Source organism: Cebus imitator, unplaced genomic scaffold, assembly GCF_001604975.1.
Source record: "Cebus imitator isolate Cc_AM_T3 unplaced genomic scaffold, Cebus_imitator-1.0 Scaffold64, whole genome shotgun sequence".
Classification (NCBI taxonomy): domain Eukaryota; kingdom Metazoa; phylum Chordata; class Mammalia; order Primates; family Cebidae; genus Cebus; species Cebus imitator.
Window position 1 is genome coordinate 1,736,959 of NW_016107379.1, and position 16,635 is coordinate 1,753,593.

General features: G+C 38.0%; 1 protein-coding gene and 1 non-coding gene across 3 annotated transcripts in view; one reads left to right on the forward strand and one right to left on the reverse strand.

The window, feature by feature from the left end:
• The window catches only part of RASGEF1B (RasGEF domain family member 1B), a 634,161-nt gene that overhangs the window by 240,593 nt on the left and 376,933 nt on the right, over window positions 1-16,635 (reverse strand). The window lies entirely within an intron of this gene.
• On the forward strand, window positions 1,638-1,744 carry LOC119471573. Its single transcript, XR_005200642.1, has one exon. It is a non-coding gene; the product is annotated as a U6 spliceosomal RNA (small nuclear RNA).

Here is a 16,635-nt window from a genome sequence, read left to right on the forward strand (position 1 = left end):
CTCAGATCTGTGTATGAAGCCATGGTGTCATCAGGAGAACAAGATTCTTTATTCAGTGATCACCAATTAGTACCTCATCACCAGCTGGCTGTTTTGCTCCTGCCCAGTAGCTAAGCTGATGTCTAATGCAAGCCAAGCCTCTAAGAGAAGGGGTATAGGAAATGAAGACTCTGGGTGCATGGAAGTGCTGGAAGCATGTGGGAAGACCCAGTTGAATCCATTTAAATCTTTGACATATTCTATTTTAAAATATTCTGTCCACATGCTCCAGAATATATGTGTGAGATGAAAAGAAAGTTAGAGCCCAGTCAAACCCACCACTTTAACATTTTACAGAAGGCAAAATTGAGACCCAAAGGGATTTCAGTGACAGCCCCAAATCACCCAGCCAGTCAGAGCAGTAAAAGGACTAGAGGATGAGAATTACTCAATCCCATGCTAGGAATGCTGGTCCTTGTAGATGGTAAGTTCTGGGAAACTTCTACTTGTTATGAAAGAAAGAAGTGCTGTACAAGATAGGCTTCCTAGAGATTGGTAAGGGAACAACTGTTTAAATTACAGTACTCAGAGCACAGAGCACAGTTTCCAACTCCAGAAAACCACTCTTGGGAAAGAGGGTCCCTTTCAAGCCACTAATACTGGGTTAAATGTATAATGTTTAGGCTAGAATATATTTTTTGCATTTGAAATTGCTTGGAAACTGACTTTTAAGATGACATCATAAATGTGAATGTTCTAATTAATATAATTTAATTACTTTTTATGACTTAGATTTTTAGGATCTCATCATTTAGTTTAATGAGGTTATCATTAAAAATACCAGTTATAGATCTATTAAATATGCAGAGGTTCTGGTTAATGAAGTTTGGCTAGTAATTGAGTGCATGCTCACAATAACCTTATCCAGTTTTATAGTGGAAGCACCTACTGCAATGCTTGGCATGTAGCAGACACATAAAGGATTTGGATTTCTCTCTTCCTTTTCCCTTAATAGCACACATGGCTACTTTTGACACAGGCAGGAGCATGTGTGTATGATAGCATGTACATGTGCATGTGTATGTGTGTGTATCTATTGATGGGGAATTAAAGACATGACTGCCACAAAAGCCCAGACCCCAGAGGAGCTACCTTATGGTAGTACAATGGTAACCAGAATCCGCATCAGACACTTTACTTGTGTGTTGTCAGTCCTATTCTATTACCTGTAGTAACACAAGTCTCCCCACTCACAGACCAGCCCTAGTTCTAACCACAGAAAACTGTAGAAGGACCCTGGAACCAATGTCATCAGAGAAATCCTCTCTCCCTTTAAAGTAGTGATTCTTCTCTGGAGGGAAAGACCCATTAGACTCAGTAAATTAAGTAATTTACAAACTTAAAATGCATGTAAATTCCTTGAGGGTCTTGTGAAAAGGCAAGCTCTAATTTTGTTAGGTCTAAGGTGGGGTCTGAGATTCTGCATTTGTAACTGGCTTCCACATAATGACAAATGCTGCTGGTTCATAGACCACACTGTGAGTACTGCAGCAAGGATCCAGGAAGCAACTGCAAACTCTGTGTTGCTGCCCAGGGCTACCTCCTTTCCCTGCAGTCATGAGTTCTCATACCGGTGGAGTGCATTAAATCCTTCTGGCGTGCTCGCTTCGGCAGCACATATACTAAAATTGGAACGATACAGAGAAGATTAGCATGGCCCCTGCGCAAGGATGACACGCAAATTCATGAAGCGTTCCATATTAAAAAAAAAAAAAACCCTTCTGGCGAGTTAGAAAATTATTTATATTGAGAAAGCTATAGAGTTGGAGTGAGAAATAAAAACAGGAGAGAGGGAGAAAAGAGGAGAGAAGGAGAAGGGAAGAGAGCAAAGGGAAAGTGCAAGTTGTTAGGTCTTTAGAGACATTCATAGTTAGTTCTTACACGACAACATCCATTTTGCAGTTTTCTTCCCCCAACAGTATTTTTCAAATCCTGATATTACAATTTTCCTAAGTGCATTTCTGAAATTCAGTTTCTAAGTATCTGTCATACAATAGACAATTATGAAAGGTACTCTCCCCAAACCCTAGCCACTAAGAAAATCAACAACTACTAACCTATATCAAGATAAAATTTCAACAAACTGAGATTAAAGATCTAATTGGTTTTTATTAATGATTCATGAATTGGGCAACACTTCATCCATAAAAATGTTAGGGCTCCATGGAGCATGGCAGAACAGTTGGTTTTTATAAGACAGTTTAAGCACGAACAAAGAAACAGACTAATAGTAAAAGTGGACTGGTTAACAGCAGGTTACTTTCTTATAAGGGTTAAAGTAGAGAGGACATCCATACTTTGCTGGCTCAGGTTAACTGGGCCATTTCTAACTGTTTACTGTGAATCTCCTGTTTTTAGGAAAAACTAGTCTGTTGAAGGATTTTCCTTCTTCCTTGAAATTTCAGTTTAGTCATATAGCACTTAGCATGAGTGACTCCATTTTGGTTTGGTCTTTGGGGCATGGTACAGGAGCTCAGTAAAATTAAAAAAAATAAAAGGCCTTCTATCATTTTATTCAATACCTGTTCTGTAGAACTGTGGTCCCCAACCTTTTTTGGCACCAGGGACTGGTTTCATGGAAGACAATTTTTCCCTGGGGTTGGGGGTGGGGAGTTGGTTTCTGGATGATTCAAATGCACTACCAATATTGTGCACTTTATTTCTATTATTATTACATTGAAATATATAATGAAATAATTATACAACTCATCATAATGTAGAATCAGTAGGAGTCGTGAGCTTGTTTGTCTGCAACTAGACGGTCCCATCTGGAGGTGATGGGAGACAGTGACAGATCAATAGGCATTAGATTCTCAAAAGGAGCGTGCAGCCTAGATCCCTCGCATGTGCAGTTCACAACAGGGTTCATGCTTCTATGAGGATCTAATGCTGCCACTGATCTGACAGGAGACAGAGCTCAGGTGGGAATGCTCGCTCGCCTGCTGTTCACCTTCTGCTGTGTGGCATGGTTCCTCATGGGCCAAGGACTAGTCCATGGCCGGGGGTTGGGGATCCCCCTCTAGAACATGGTGTGAACGTATCTGTGTATGGGAAGGGGAAGTGCAGCAGCGCCTATTTCCATTTGGCTTCCAGCAGTTAAGGAGCAACTGGTGTAAGAAAGTTTCTTACCTTTCATTCGCTGCATATGAACATAGTCTATGGAAATTTTTTAATCTGGTAAACTATGCAGCAAAGTGGAAAGAGCCTGGATTTGGAGTCCAACTTTCCTGGGCTTCCACCCTCACAATTTGTGTAGCTTTAGGAAAATTACTGAAACTCTCTCAGCTTCTACCTTCGCATCTATAAAATATGGATAATTATGTTCCATCTTATAGGTTCTAAAAAAACTAAATAAAATAATACATGAAAGTGTCTATTATAGTGCTTAGCACAGGATAGACGCTGAACAGATAGAGGCTAACATTGATATTTTCATTTTAAAAATGAAAATCATTATTTTCTTTTAAAAATGTGATAAGCGATGACAAACAAAAATTATCATTATAAATTATTATTAATTAGCCATTTTAAGGTTACATTTAAAAGAAAACAGAATAAACCTTAAACACCATAATTAACAATGTGATCCATTTCAAGCCCTCAGAATCCACCTGTGGTAGGCTTCCTACAAAATGTCTTCAAACCCGTCAAAACAATATTTTAATTCTAAAAGATTTAGGGGAAATAGGAAGAAATGTTAATATTAGCAATTTTAGCTTTTACAAGTATCCTATAATTTAAAGAGGAAGATATAGTTTCCATTTAAGGGTTAAGAACATTAATGATAAAGCCTAACTCCAAGGTGAATATATAGTCGCTGTAATTATTTAAATATCAATTACTATTAATTGAATACAGACAATCCTTGTGTCATTCCACTTAATTCCTATCCACACCATCTGAACATGACGGCTATTCACTTTTAACTTCACAGAGAATTTCTCTCCCGCAGAAAAGACTGACTTTTAGACCATCTGGATCTCATCAGAAATGAAGATCAGAAAGAATAATGTACTGACTGAACAGACACTGAAACAGCTAGTGTGGTGGGTGACAGGAAGCCCATGTTTTTGTTTTTTAAAAAAACATTTTTGTCATTTGGCTCATATGTATTTCACATTTCGAAATATTTTGGAACAAGCATTTAAACTGTGAGATTAAATTTCATCATTATAGAGAAAGACGCAGTCCTAATGGAAGCCACTGCCAAGTCACCCAGACGACTGACCCCACTTCCAACCTTGTTGTCTGTTTCAGGAGGGAAGCTCAGGTCAGAAGATACATGTGAAGTGAGACTGCCTGCAAGGCAAACAGGGAGGTAATCATGCCTGAAAGATTGGAAAAGCTTAGAGTTGAGTTCTGTCTAGCTCCATGAGCATCCCCATGCTGCTGTGGGTGATTCTTTCACCTCCCAAATCTTGCTCAATCTTTCTGCTACCAAATGTAAAGCGAAACTATTCTAGGTCCCTGACTCCTTACCAGGCAGAACTGGTTAGAAGGAGAAAGATATAATTCATGAACGCTTGTAAACTACACATATAACCTGGGGCACACATTATATCCACACAATCTGATGGTAGAGAAGGAAGCAGCATTGAGACTTGGAGCTGCCATGAAGACAGGTAGTATAAGGAGACTGCAGGGTCCAGGCACCAGATCCTCTCTTAGAAGTCAGCAAGGCAGAACCAACAAATGCAGTCCCAGGTGGTAAGAAAGGAAAGGCTGAAGCCTAATGCAGAACTGCGCCAATAGGGTCACATTACGTTACGCACATTCTGTTATGGAAACCATGCCTTTTGGAGCAAGGTCAAAAGCAGATTATGACATGTCTGGGAAATGTCAGGCCTTTGAGTTTTCCAAGATTTTCCCTCCCTTCCTCCTTGCATTTATATTGCAGTCTGTGGCTGCCTCAAAACCCCAGCTTTCTTGAAGAGGAGAAAGAAGAAAACCTATACCCAATCATTAGTAAGTAAAACAAATATTCAAGTGCATTTGTACTTAATTAGGTTTCTTCATCAAGGTCTTTCACATGGGGACCTCACTCTCTGAGGCAATTCGAAGATGCTGTATTTGATGGGTGAAAATAGAGCAAGAATAACTGATGGTGATCATGTCTATAATGGTGTAGACTACTCTCTTGCTATTCATGGGGAACTGGTTCCAAGACCCCTTGCAGATACCAAAACCCATGGACCCTCAAGTCCATTATATAAAATGGCATAGTATTTGCATATAACCTATGTACATCTTTATATACTTGATTGATTGATTGATTGAAACAGAGTCATGCTCTGTCACCCAGGCTGGAGTGTGGTGGTATAATCTCAGCTCACTGCAACCTCCACCTCCCAGGTTCAAGTGATTCTTGTGCCTCAGCTGCCTGAGGAGCTGGGATTATAGATGTGCACACCTGGCTAATTTTTGTATTTTTAGTAGAGATGGAGTTTCACCATGTTGGCCAGGCTAGTCTCAAACTTTGGGTCTCATGTAATCCGCCTGCCTCAGCTTCCCAAAGTGCTGGGATTACAGAAGTGAGCCACCGTGTCCAGCCCTTCCACACACTTTAAATCATCTCAACATTACGGATAATGCCTTATACAATGTCTATGCATGACTTCATTTCTGTGGCTTCAGTATAGTAGACGGCACGTGGCAAATTTTCAATTTGCCATTGGTTGACTTGATGAATAAAGAACCTATGAATGTGGAGGGCTGACTATCTTTTTAATAAACAAGCCACAATAAGGGCACAGACAGACAGGAAGCTCATAGTTATGACAGCTGTTCTCAACCCTGCTTGTCTTTCACCTTTTTAGCTCAGAAAATCTGGGATCGGGCGTTGGCACAAACATATTTATTTTAAATCTCCACAGAATAGAGTTACAGATTTGACAACTTGGCTGCAGAATCAAACCAACATCTGTTCAATCACTAATTACAACAATCCCTGCCACTCCACTGTTCCCCACAAGATGCACAAGTTGCTTCATTAAAATATGTTTAATATTATACTTGCATCAAAGAGTTACTGCAGAAATTAATAAGCTTAGGATTGGCACATCATATGCATTAAATAAACTATTACCTACCTCTCACTATTTATCATTATTACTTTTCTTCTTATGACTAAATTAGATGCAGCTAAATTCTTCTAGAAGGTTGTCAAAGGACAGTATCACTGTTCTACAATATTTGGGTTATATCAAGACTTTCCTCTGTGTTCTTCCTTGAGTAAATAAGTTCTGTCCCACATGTGACTAATAGTGAGCTACTCTGTAGGTGGCTTCTAAACTTTGCATGTGTAACGTGGTTTACAATAAGTGAAATTGCCAAGTCAGAGGGAATGCATATCTTACATTTTGATATATGTTGCCAAACTGCCTTCCAAAAAAATTGTACCAACAACAAACACATGCATTTTTCAACTGAGCACCTGTTATGTTCTGAGCACTGTGCTATATCTCATTTTATTCTCAATACAGTTGTACCAAATAGATTTTATCTTCATCTACCACATGATAAAATGAAGCTCAAGTGTATCCAATCATGTGTTGAAATCATACTGGCAGTAAGCGGTAGAGAAGAATTTGAACCAGATGCTTTCCAACTGTACCATGGAAAAAATATAACCCAGGATAAAAATTAATTTGGGGTGTTGAACTATACCTACAAATCTATCCGATTTATAACTGAATGATGCTAATGTGTGTATTTGTTTAGTTATCTGTAAAATGAGAAAGTTCAATTTAAGTAGTGTCTAAGGTTTCTTCCAATTCAGGGAGTGTGAGTTTGGAAGTACTGTTTGGCATCAGCCCTGAGAGAGGATAGGACGTCTACACATAAGTATTTTTAGATCATGACTGTGTTAGTTGTCCTCCATGTTTACTAAGTACCAAGCAAAAGAAAGAGATCCTATGTAAAGCCCAAAGGTTTTAGTTGACTTGAAAGAAGATCACCTGGGATTATCTGACTGTCTCAGTGATAAAATCCAGATATATTAATGGGTTTTCTGTCCTCAAACATCTTCAGTAAGGAAACAGACCATTAGCAGTCATCTGTGGTTTGGGTATAAATATGTCTGAAGCTCAAAGTTTAACCAAATGATCTTTCAAGGTCCTTTTAGCATTATTTCTATGACTCCTACCATGCCAGAGATGCAAGCTTATTCCAAGGTTACAGCTGACACTGTGACCTTACAGATGAAGGCATGAAAACGTTGTAATTCTGTATTCCCCAAAGTTAACATCATTTTGCCTGTTGTAAGGTCCTATACCTGTAAAGATCAGGCACTAAGCTGACAACTTTCAAACGTTGGATTCTTGTTAAAAACGTGGTTTCCTAGTCCTCATCCCTGAGAGATTTTAATTCACTAAATGTTTGATGGGAGCAGGAATCTGCACTTGTACTAAAAACCCTGGAGATTCTAAATGAAGTGGTTCCTGTGCACTACTATAAGGAACAAACATTGCACACAGCTGATGTAGCAGATGAGCAAAAGCGCTCATCTTGCAACTGCTCAATATATAAAGAAGAAAAGTCACTACGAGGTTAGAACAGGTAGTCTGGAAAAGGAGTTCCTTTGGGTATATTTTTCTGCTGCATGTCATTACTAAGTTATCAAAGACCACATATATTGTATTTTCTTGTTGCTTTTTCTTAAATTATATTGTGAAGTTAAGCTCTATTTATTGATAACAAAATAAATCAAGAAAATGGTATAAATAAGTATCAGCATGAAACTTTTATAGTCTCTTTTGAGAGGCTTGTCATCCTTAGTTTTACAAACAATGTACAATTTCCTTCACTGACATCACTATTTTAAAATACTATTTTAGCATTTCTCAAGAGATAAAATTTGTCCACTGTTTCTTTTGGAGATATGTTAACTTAATCCTATACTGTAGAAATATATGATTCAATCAGTCAACAATATTTATTGATCACTTAGTAATAGAGATATATAAGTTAACGAAAGAGACAAAAGCACTGCTCCCATAAAGCTTACAGACTACTAGGGAAAGTAATCATTAAATGTAAAATGTGAAGTATGAACAGTATTATAAATACAAGGAGATGATGCAATGAGAGGATACAGTGGTAAAACCCAACTATTCAACGCATGAGCTCATGCGATCATGTTTTCCTGAAGAAATAGGTTAAACCTTGCCTGTAATCCCAGTACTTTGGGAGGCCGAGGCGGGTGGGTCACCTGAGGTCGGGAGTTCGAGACCAGCCTGACCGACATGGAGAAACCCCATCTCTACTAAAAATACAAAAAATTAGCTGGACATGGTAGTGCATGCCTGTAATCTCAGCCACTCAGGAGGCAGAGCAGAAGAATTGCTTGAACCTGGGAGGCGGAGGTTGCAGTGAGCCGAGATTGCACCATTGCACTCCAGTCTGGGCAGCAAGAGCNATATATATATATATATATATATATATATATGTTAAATCTGAGACTTGAAGAATTAGGAGGAGTTTGTTAGGGAAGAGAAGGTAAAGAGAAAATTGTGTGATAAAAAGACATACGCACTCAAGGACCAGCAAGGAGGTCTGAGTGGCTAAAGCATGAAACCATCAAGGCAGAGAAACAAAAGAGAAAAAGGGTCATTATTAAGGTTCAGTTAAGGATGATAGACTTTACCTCAAATTCAATGTGAAACCATTGAAGGGTCCTAAGCAGAACAAAATAGATCTGATTTGTTGTTTTAGAAGATTCTAAACTTTCAGCTACAACACCCTGGTAGAATTGTAAAAGGGCAAAAACAGATGCTAGGAGATCAGGTCAAAGGCTCCTGAAGTGATCCAGTGAACAATATTGGTGGACCCAAGTATGATAGTGGCAATGGGATGGGGAGAAACAGGTGGATTCACACAATATTTAGAATTGGCAGAAATTTTTGGATAGATTGGATATGGGAAAAATAAAGAGTCAAGAATGCTTAGGCCTGAGTGTTGTTCACCAGCCTGAGCAATTGTATGCCATTTCCTGAGATAGGCAAAGGCAGAACAGGAAAAGATGGTGATAAAGGGATCACGGATTTAGACAAATTACTTTGAGATGTCAATTCAGGAATATGGGAAACATAGTTAATTGGTAAGTAGTCCCATGAGAATCGAGCAAAAGAATATCCACCCCTCCTATTCAGTTCACTCCAATCATTATCATCTCTAAAACGTCATTTAGGATGAAGCTCTTGATGTAACATCCAATAAATGGAAAGTCTCACAGCAATTTCCTGCCCAATCTTCAACTTAGACAGAATTCTGAGCTTTAAACCAACAATTTTCTAAGCTAAACCATACTTTAAGTCAAATGGTTTAAGGAGCCTGTCTGTAATGATAGTTGATCTGCTTTTTTATTCCATCTATGATAAACTCTTTCAGAGAGGCCAAAATTGAATTAATTGACCACTGTATACTCATCATTAAAATATCTCAAAAAGAAATAAGGAAAACACTATTGGAGGTCCCTTTACTATTGGGGGTCTCTTCGAATATAAATATTTCTACACTTACTGTACAGATATTCAGTGAATTTTTCAAATAAATATTTTTAATAATCCAAACTATAATCCAGTAGGATTTCGAGTTAAATTGGGTCAGAAAATATCCTATAATATATGCTATGTACTGAGTTTCTATTTAGTGCTATGTATTTAGTTTCATGTCTTTCAACAACCCTTTGAGGGTTGAGACCATTTGATGGTTGTGAAAAGTGGAGCTGGGTAAGGCTGAGCTGCCCAAGGTCACACAGCTAGAAGGTGTTGGAGCTGGAATTCATACCCATGCCTACCTGGTGCCTGTGCTCTTTCCACTTCTCAGAGCTGCCTTTTGTGAGTTCAACCAACCAATAAAGTCAGGTGATATTTTGAGGTTTAGAGAAAAATGTTAGGATTCTTCCCAAACATGCAATTGGGAAACAGGTTCTTAAGATTCTCAGTCCTCTTTATTAGAACCATAAATGACGTCTAGTAACCTCTTATTACTCTTCATTCATTTTTCTCAACGAACAATTGAGACATTGGTTTTAATGACAATGCATGTGAAAAGGATACCCTTGATTTATTAAAACCTAATTGATGAAGAGTGTGTGTAGCAACATACCATTAAAAACGATACTTAAATTGCCCCAAATTGGAAACAACCCAGTTGTTCATCTACAGAAGAAAAAAGTTGTGAAATATTTAAGGGATCGACTACTCTATAGCAATGAGAATGAACTTAGTCTAACTGCAGACAACAACATGAATGAATCTCATAAACAATGCTCAATGAAAGGATATGAAAACCACTATCTAGAGTGTAATTCCATGTATCTAAAGTAACAAACAGGCAAAACTAGAATGCAGACTAGTGGTTACCTTTGAGAGAGCACTGACTGGAAGTGGGGACACGGGATGAAAGGGTTCTAGGTGCCTGTCATGCTCTGTGCTGGTACACAGGAGTGTTCACTTTTTGAATATGTATCAGGCCTTCTATTTGTGATTTGTGCACTTTACTGTATTACTTTAATATAGTTCAATAAAAAATTTAAAAGATAACATTGAGATCTTAAGATATTTAGAGGACTGTAATGAATACAAATATCAAAAAGTTCCCTATGTTTAAGCTCTGACTTAAAATTTACAATAGACACATAATGAAGAAGATTCACAAAAGCACAGATTAAAAAATTAAAAAAACACAAAATGCTGATAACAAGTTGTTGAAAATACTTTTCATCAAAGGTTATCAAGGCATTTAAAAGACTCCAAATGAAGGATAAGACCACAGAAAGACTTCAGCCGTATGGAATACTGAATGACACTTCCCATGGCGATCATAGATAAATTACTAAATTCTTCAGTTTCAATGAAACCATATCTAAGAGTAGGATAATTCCACCTTCCTCATAGGGTGTTGTGCTGCTTAATTAATGTCTGTAAAGCACTTTCTGTTCCCTGGGTGAAAGGTACCTCTAAAGAGCAAAGTATAATTATGTTTTAATTGCAGGTCTAATTTTGAAGACGCCAATAAAATGTGCCTATGAATAGTAATTTAATCTGATCACTCCATTAGAACTACAGCCATAATTTCTGTCTTCTGACTGAAAATATCACCTGCTATGCTTGAAAAATGGCTTTTCGTTCATTTGCTTTTTTTCTTTCTTGGCTTCTCTATCTGTAAAATGGGGTAACATGCTTTCTGTTATCTACAAGTATTTCTTCATTCTTTGCAAACCATTCAGTGATCCTTAGATGAAAACAAGGCATGTACTGGTACAAGAAGAAATGAAGCCTCCTGCCACCTGGGGAGAATGGAATTGCTTTTCTCTGGGGGAAATAAAGTGCCAGCTGTCCTGCATAAAGGCCACTGAAGGATGGTCCCACAGAAGGCAAGGCTGAGAACAGCCTTGGACTTTTGGAAGACAGTTTGTGGCATTCGGGGTTATATTTCATTTTCTCAGAGACAGTTGATTCTACCTTCTCTTTTGCTGAGGCTATCTTTATTTCTACTCTTAATCCAAACAGTTTACACTTACACAAAATTAGACATTAGAAATCCACTGGTAAGTACAATTCAGACCATATCCTTCTTGTATTATGAGATGACCAACTAAACTGAGCTGTGATCTTGCCTTTCTAAGCCCTGAGCCTGGGGTCTTTCGTGGATCCTGACTTGGAGAGAGCAAACAATTATGTCACTATATATTTTAGAACAGAAGGCACTTGTAAGAAAGAAATTCCAACAATATTTTTCATTTTTCCTATTTAACAGGCTAAAACATAAACAGACCCACAAAAAGGTTTTGAATTTCTTGATGAAAATTTTTAAAAACTTCAAATCATAGATTAACAATATAGAGCTTTTCTAGCATTTATTTCCCCCAACATGTGTCTTTTTTTTTTTTTTTTTTGAGACAGTCTTACTGTGTCATGCAGGAGTGTAGTGGTGTGATCTTGGCTCACTGCAACTTCTGCATCCCAGGTTCAAGTGATTCTTATGCCCCATCCCCTCAAGTAGCTGGGATTGCAGGCATGTAATCTAATTTCTAACTAGATTAAAAAATTAATGCCCAGCTAATTTTTGTAATTCTAGTAGAGACGGGGTTTCTCCATGTTGGCCAGACTAGTTTCAAACTCCTGGCCTCAAATCATGTGCCCACTTCAGCCTCCCAAAGGGCTGGGATATAGACATTTCTATTAAAATACAGAAATATTTCTTACCACCCCACCCCTCTTCAATAAAAGTAAATAAATGTCCAGTCAGACCAGACAACTCCAAGCTGCAGGTCACATTTTGGGGCAATACAAACATGGAAGTATCTGTATAAAAATTTTTAATAAACAACCTTCTTTTCTCCACAAAGACAAATCATATGGAGGTACTTTAAAAATAAAAAGCAGTGTAAATTTTGTGGACAACAGATGTGACTTTTCAGTAGCTAAAATTCCCCTGAAAGACTAAAATGTCTGTTTGAATACCTTTGAGTAGCCATTAAAATCTTTCAGGGAACAATACTGATGCATTCCCTTAGGAAAAAACAAACCAGTCAAGTATGCTGAGTTAGTGATGTATATAGAATATACACACATATAAAGAGATTTATTATGTCATATATACATACACACACACACACACACACACACACACACACATACATACACACCTCTCTCTCTCTCCTATTGACTCTGTTTTCTGGAGAACCCTAATATAGCTAACATGAACAGTCAAGTTAGTATGAGGTCAATTCAAGGTAGACTGATTCAAATTCCTTCTATAGGACCAATAAATTAAGAGAGATTCTAGAAGTTTATATTGTAGTCCTTAGAGCCATCTACCAAACATTTCCAACTCTGACATCTGGGCATGATTTAAGTATAAAAAGTATAATCTTTGTAGTTAGGCATGGCCCTGTGACTTGCTTTGTCCAACAAAATGTGAGTAGAAATAACGTATACTGTTTCTGAACACAAGTTTGAAGAGCCAGTGAGCGGTGTGCCATGGCTCTTTTGCTATACTACAGCTACTGGCAATGCTCCAGGTGGTGTCTACTTTGTTGGCTGAAGGGCTAGAGTGATAATGCCATGAAGCAGAGCTCCTGGCTCACACACAATGGACATGCACGTAGTGTAAGGAAGAAATAAAACCCACTGCCTTAAGACACTGAGATTTGGGCTCTGTAATGGAAACCATTATTTAACCAAGCCTCTTTGATTCAGATTTTTACCAGGGTAAAGATCCCCTTAGAACTTCTGGGAGGATGTCAGATAGTGCATGTTATTCTTAAAATTGCACCCTCCCCTCAGACTCACACAGACTGGTCCTAGGCTGTGAGATCCATTTCCTTTGCACTCTGTGACCCCCAGTGAGACTCTCAGTACTACTCTCTTAAGTCCCCAGCAAGGTCACCACTTCAAATGACTACCAGCCCAGGCAGATGACCTAAATGAATAAGCAGACCAATGCTTGCATATCAGGCACTTCTTAACTTCTCACCTCTTCCTCAAGAAAATTCCTTTCTTGAAACACTAGGTCCTTGTGACCTGGCATTTTCTTCTATTCAAAGGAGCTGTACAGGTGTGACAATGAATTGTTAACACAACTCTATACCAGTGTTGGGGAAATAATAGGTACCAAGGGCAGCTACAACCCACTTCTGGTATCTGGTGTCCATACTGGAATGAATACCAAATGTTTTCACATTTTTTAGTAGCCAAAATTCTAGGTTTTTATTCTAAGTCTCCTACTATCCATGCCAAAGAAAACACGAGTGGGCTGAATTCATTGTTCAGGCCCACTGTCTGCATTCCACAGGCATCTGCTGTTGAACCTTGCTTTATGCCTTTGTGGACAATGACTGTCACCCACTTTCAAGAAGCTCTAGATGGTTGAGCCAAAATCCAGGCTAGAAGAAAGCTCAAAGCTGAGAAAAAATTGTCAATGCCCCTCTTCTTCTGGAAGAAATGTCCTTACCTTGCTAGCAAAAATGAAGCTTCCCAAGCCTAAGTCAAGTCAATACCCTGATTTGACATGTCTGTTAGTTTCACTGACTTACCAGCTCTTGAACTCCCTCTGTCTCTCTTTTTTCAGATTATTAACGTAATTCATACAACTGAAAATACAGCAAAGTGTTCATAAGATAACAAGAAGTACTCATATAAGTCCATGACCTGAAGACAATTTATGTTGCCATATTAGCATAATCCTTCTGGTAATAAATAACATTTGAAATATATTTATGTTTAGAACTGATATTTTTATTGCTGTCCACAAAAAGAGTCAAATTCTGTAAAATATTTGAAAAGATTTATTCTCAGCCAAATATGAATGACCAATGACCCATGACACAGGCCTCAGGAGATCCTGAGAACATGTGCCCAAGGTGGTTTGGGTATAGCCTAGTTTTATACATGTAAGGAGACATGAGACATCAATAAAATACAAGTAAGATTTATACTGGTTTGATCTGGAAGGGCAGGACAACTCAAAGGAGCAGAGGTCTGGTTCATAGGTAGGTTTTAACGTTTTCTGGTTGGCAATTGGTTGAAAGAATTATTACCAATAGAAAGGACTGTCTAGATTACAATAAAGTGTTGTGGAGATCTAGGTTTTATCATGCAGATGAAGCCTCCATGTATCAGGCATCAGAGACAATAGCCTGTCAATGTTTCTTATCAGACTCAGGATCTGCATTGATATTAATGCTGGTTGTTATTTCCCTTAGTTCTGAAAGAGAGGAAGGTATAATGAGGAATGTTCACACCTGCTTCTATTAAGGCCTGAACAAGTTTTTCAGGTTAACTTTGGAATGCCCTTGGCTGAGAGGAGGGGTCCATTTAAATGGTTGGATGGGCCTTAGAATTTTATTTTTGGTTTATATTACCATCTTTCACTTCTTCATGAACTGGTTAAGTTTTAGATTTTGACTTTTTTTTTCCAGTTTCCAGAAAGAGAAATCTGTTCTTAGAATGTTTCTTCTCAAAGTGCTTTATTAAACCTTGTAATCCTATGGCACAGCTTATTCCAAAAGAGGTATTAGGAAGTGTCCACTGATCTGTAATGAATCATTTGTAGATAAATAATTTAATTATTTTTTTTAACTTTTAGTAAGCCCAGTTTTTTCATTAAAGGGTAATTCATGTTAATTACTATTCAATAAATACTAAAATATAGAGAAAAGAAAAAGATATCCATAATCCCACAACCAAAGGATAAGTAGCATTATTTATTTTGGCATATTTTCTTTCAGTCTCTTTTTTTCTATACATAAGGTTTAAGTGTGTGTGTGTGTTATGTGTGTATATAGTTATAATCACATATTTTTGTAATGCTGTTTTTCACCTATTATATAAATGTTGGTTGAGGAACATATTCACACCACTCATACTTCTCTTAAGAGAGAAGTTCTTCCTGACAGGGGAGAATACAGGAGAAAAACTTCGAGCATCACTCTACATCTCTGAGGCAGAAAGGGTAATATATATGATTGTGGAGATTGTGAATCTGACATCTGTTCCACTGGTTCATATATCCATTTGAGTAAAATTAATGGGTTAATAACTTCATCACACAGTGGCCTTTCTCTGGGGTCTATTTGCCTATATCACACTCTCTGAAGAAAGCCTGCTGGAAGAGGATGGCCTATAATTCTGGGTAGAATAGTTTGATTTAGGAAGGGAATTAATAGGAAGCCTGACGGTGGCCATACATCAAGCTGCTTCCTCTAATCTAGCTTAAACAGTAATGTAACTGACATTTCCATGTTATTACACATCATTGTAAATAGCTTTTTTAATGCCTGGATAAGACTAAGGAGAGTTTTTTAACCATTTCTCTGTTGGCATCAGATGAATAATAGTATTCATCTTCAAGCCTCTTTGACACTCCATGACCAAAAATAATTCTGTATAATATCTATTGATTGGGTTGGTTTGATTTTTTTAATGGCAGCTTTTATTCTCCAGAGAGAGCCACAACAATAACTTCCATCCCACACTTTTCACATAACAGGTATGAGTACCACTCCTCATCAAGTGAAGGAACCTAATTCTTTTCTTCTTGGATTTGGGCAGGCCTGTGAAACCTTGATCAGTATAATATGCTGTAAGAGCCTATACAATAGGTTATTATGCGGTGCTATGTCTGAGGCTGGGTAATAAAATGTGATGCAGCTTCTGCTCTGTTCATTGGAATAGTCATGGTTGGAGCCCTAAGACAGATGCAAAGAAGTCTAATGACCCTGCAGCTATGCGGACTGCCACATAGAAAGCCTGCACACAGGTGCTCCAGCTGCTATTGCTGAGGCAGCCTTGACCAGCTGCAAGGTATGTGAGAAAAAATTCTAGCCGTCAAGTCATTGCAACCTTTCAAATCTTTTCAGCCATAGTTCTGGGTATGTGCAGTAAATGTAAAGCATCTTCTTTGTGCCTTGCTGGAATTTCTGACCCACAGAACCTGTGAATAAGAAAATAGTTACTGCTTTGCATGACTACCTTTGGAGATCATTTATTATGAAAGTTATTAACTGAAATAGCACCAGCTTTATGTATTGGCATCTCACTTTCATTTCCATAAACATTTACTGAATATCTGCTCTGCACCAGGCAATGA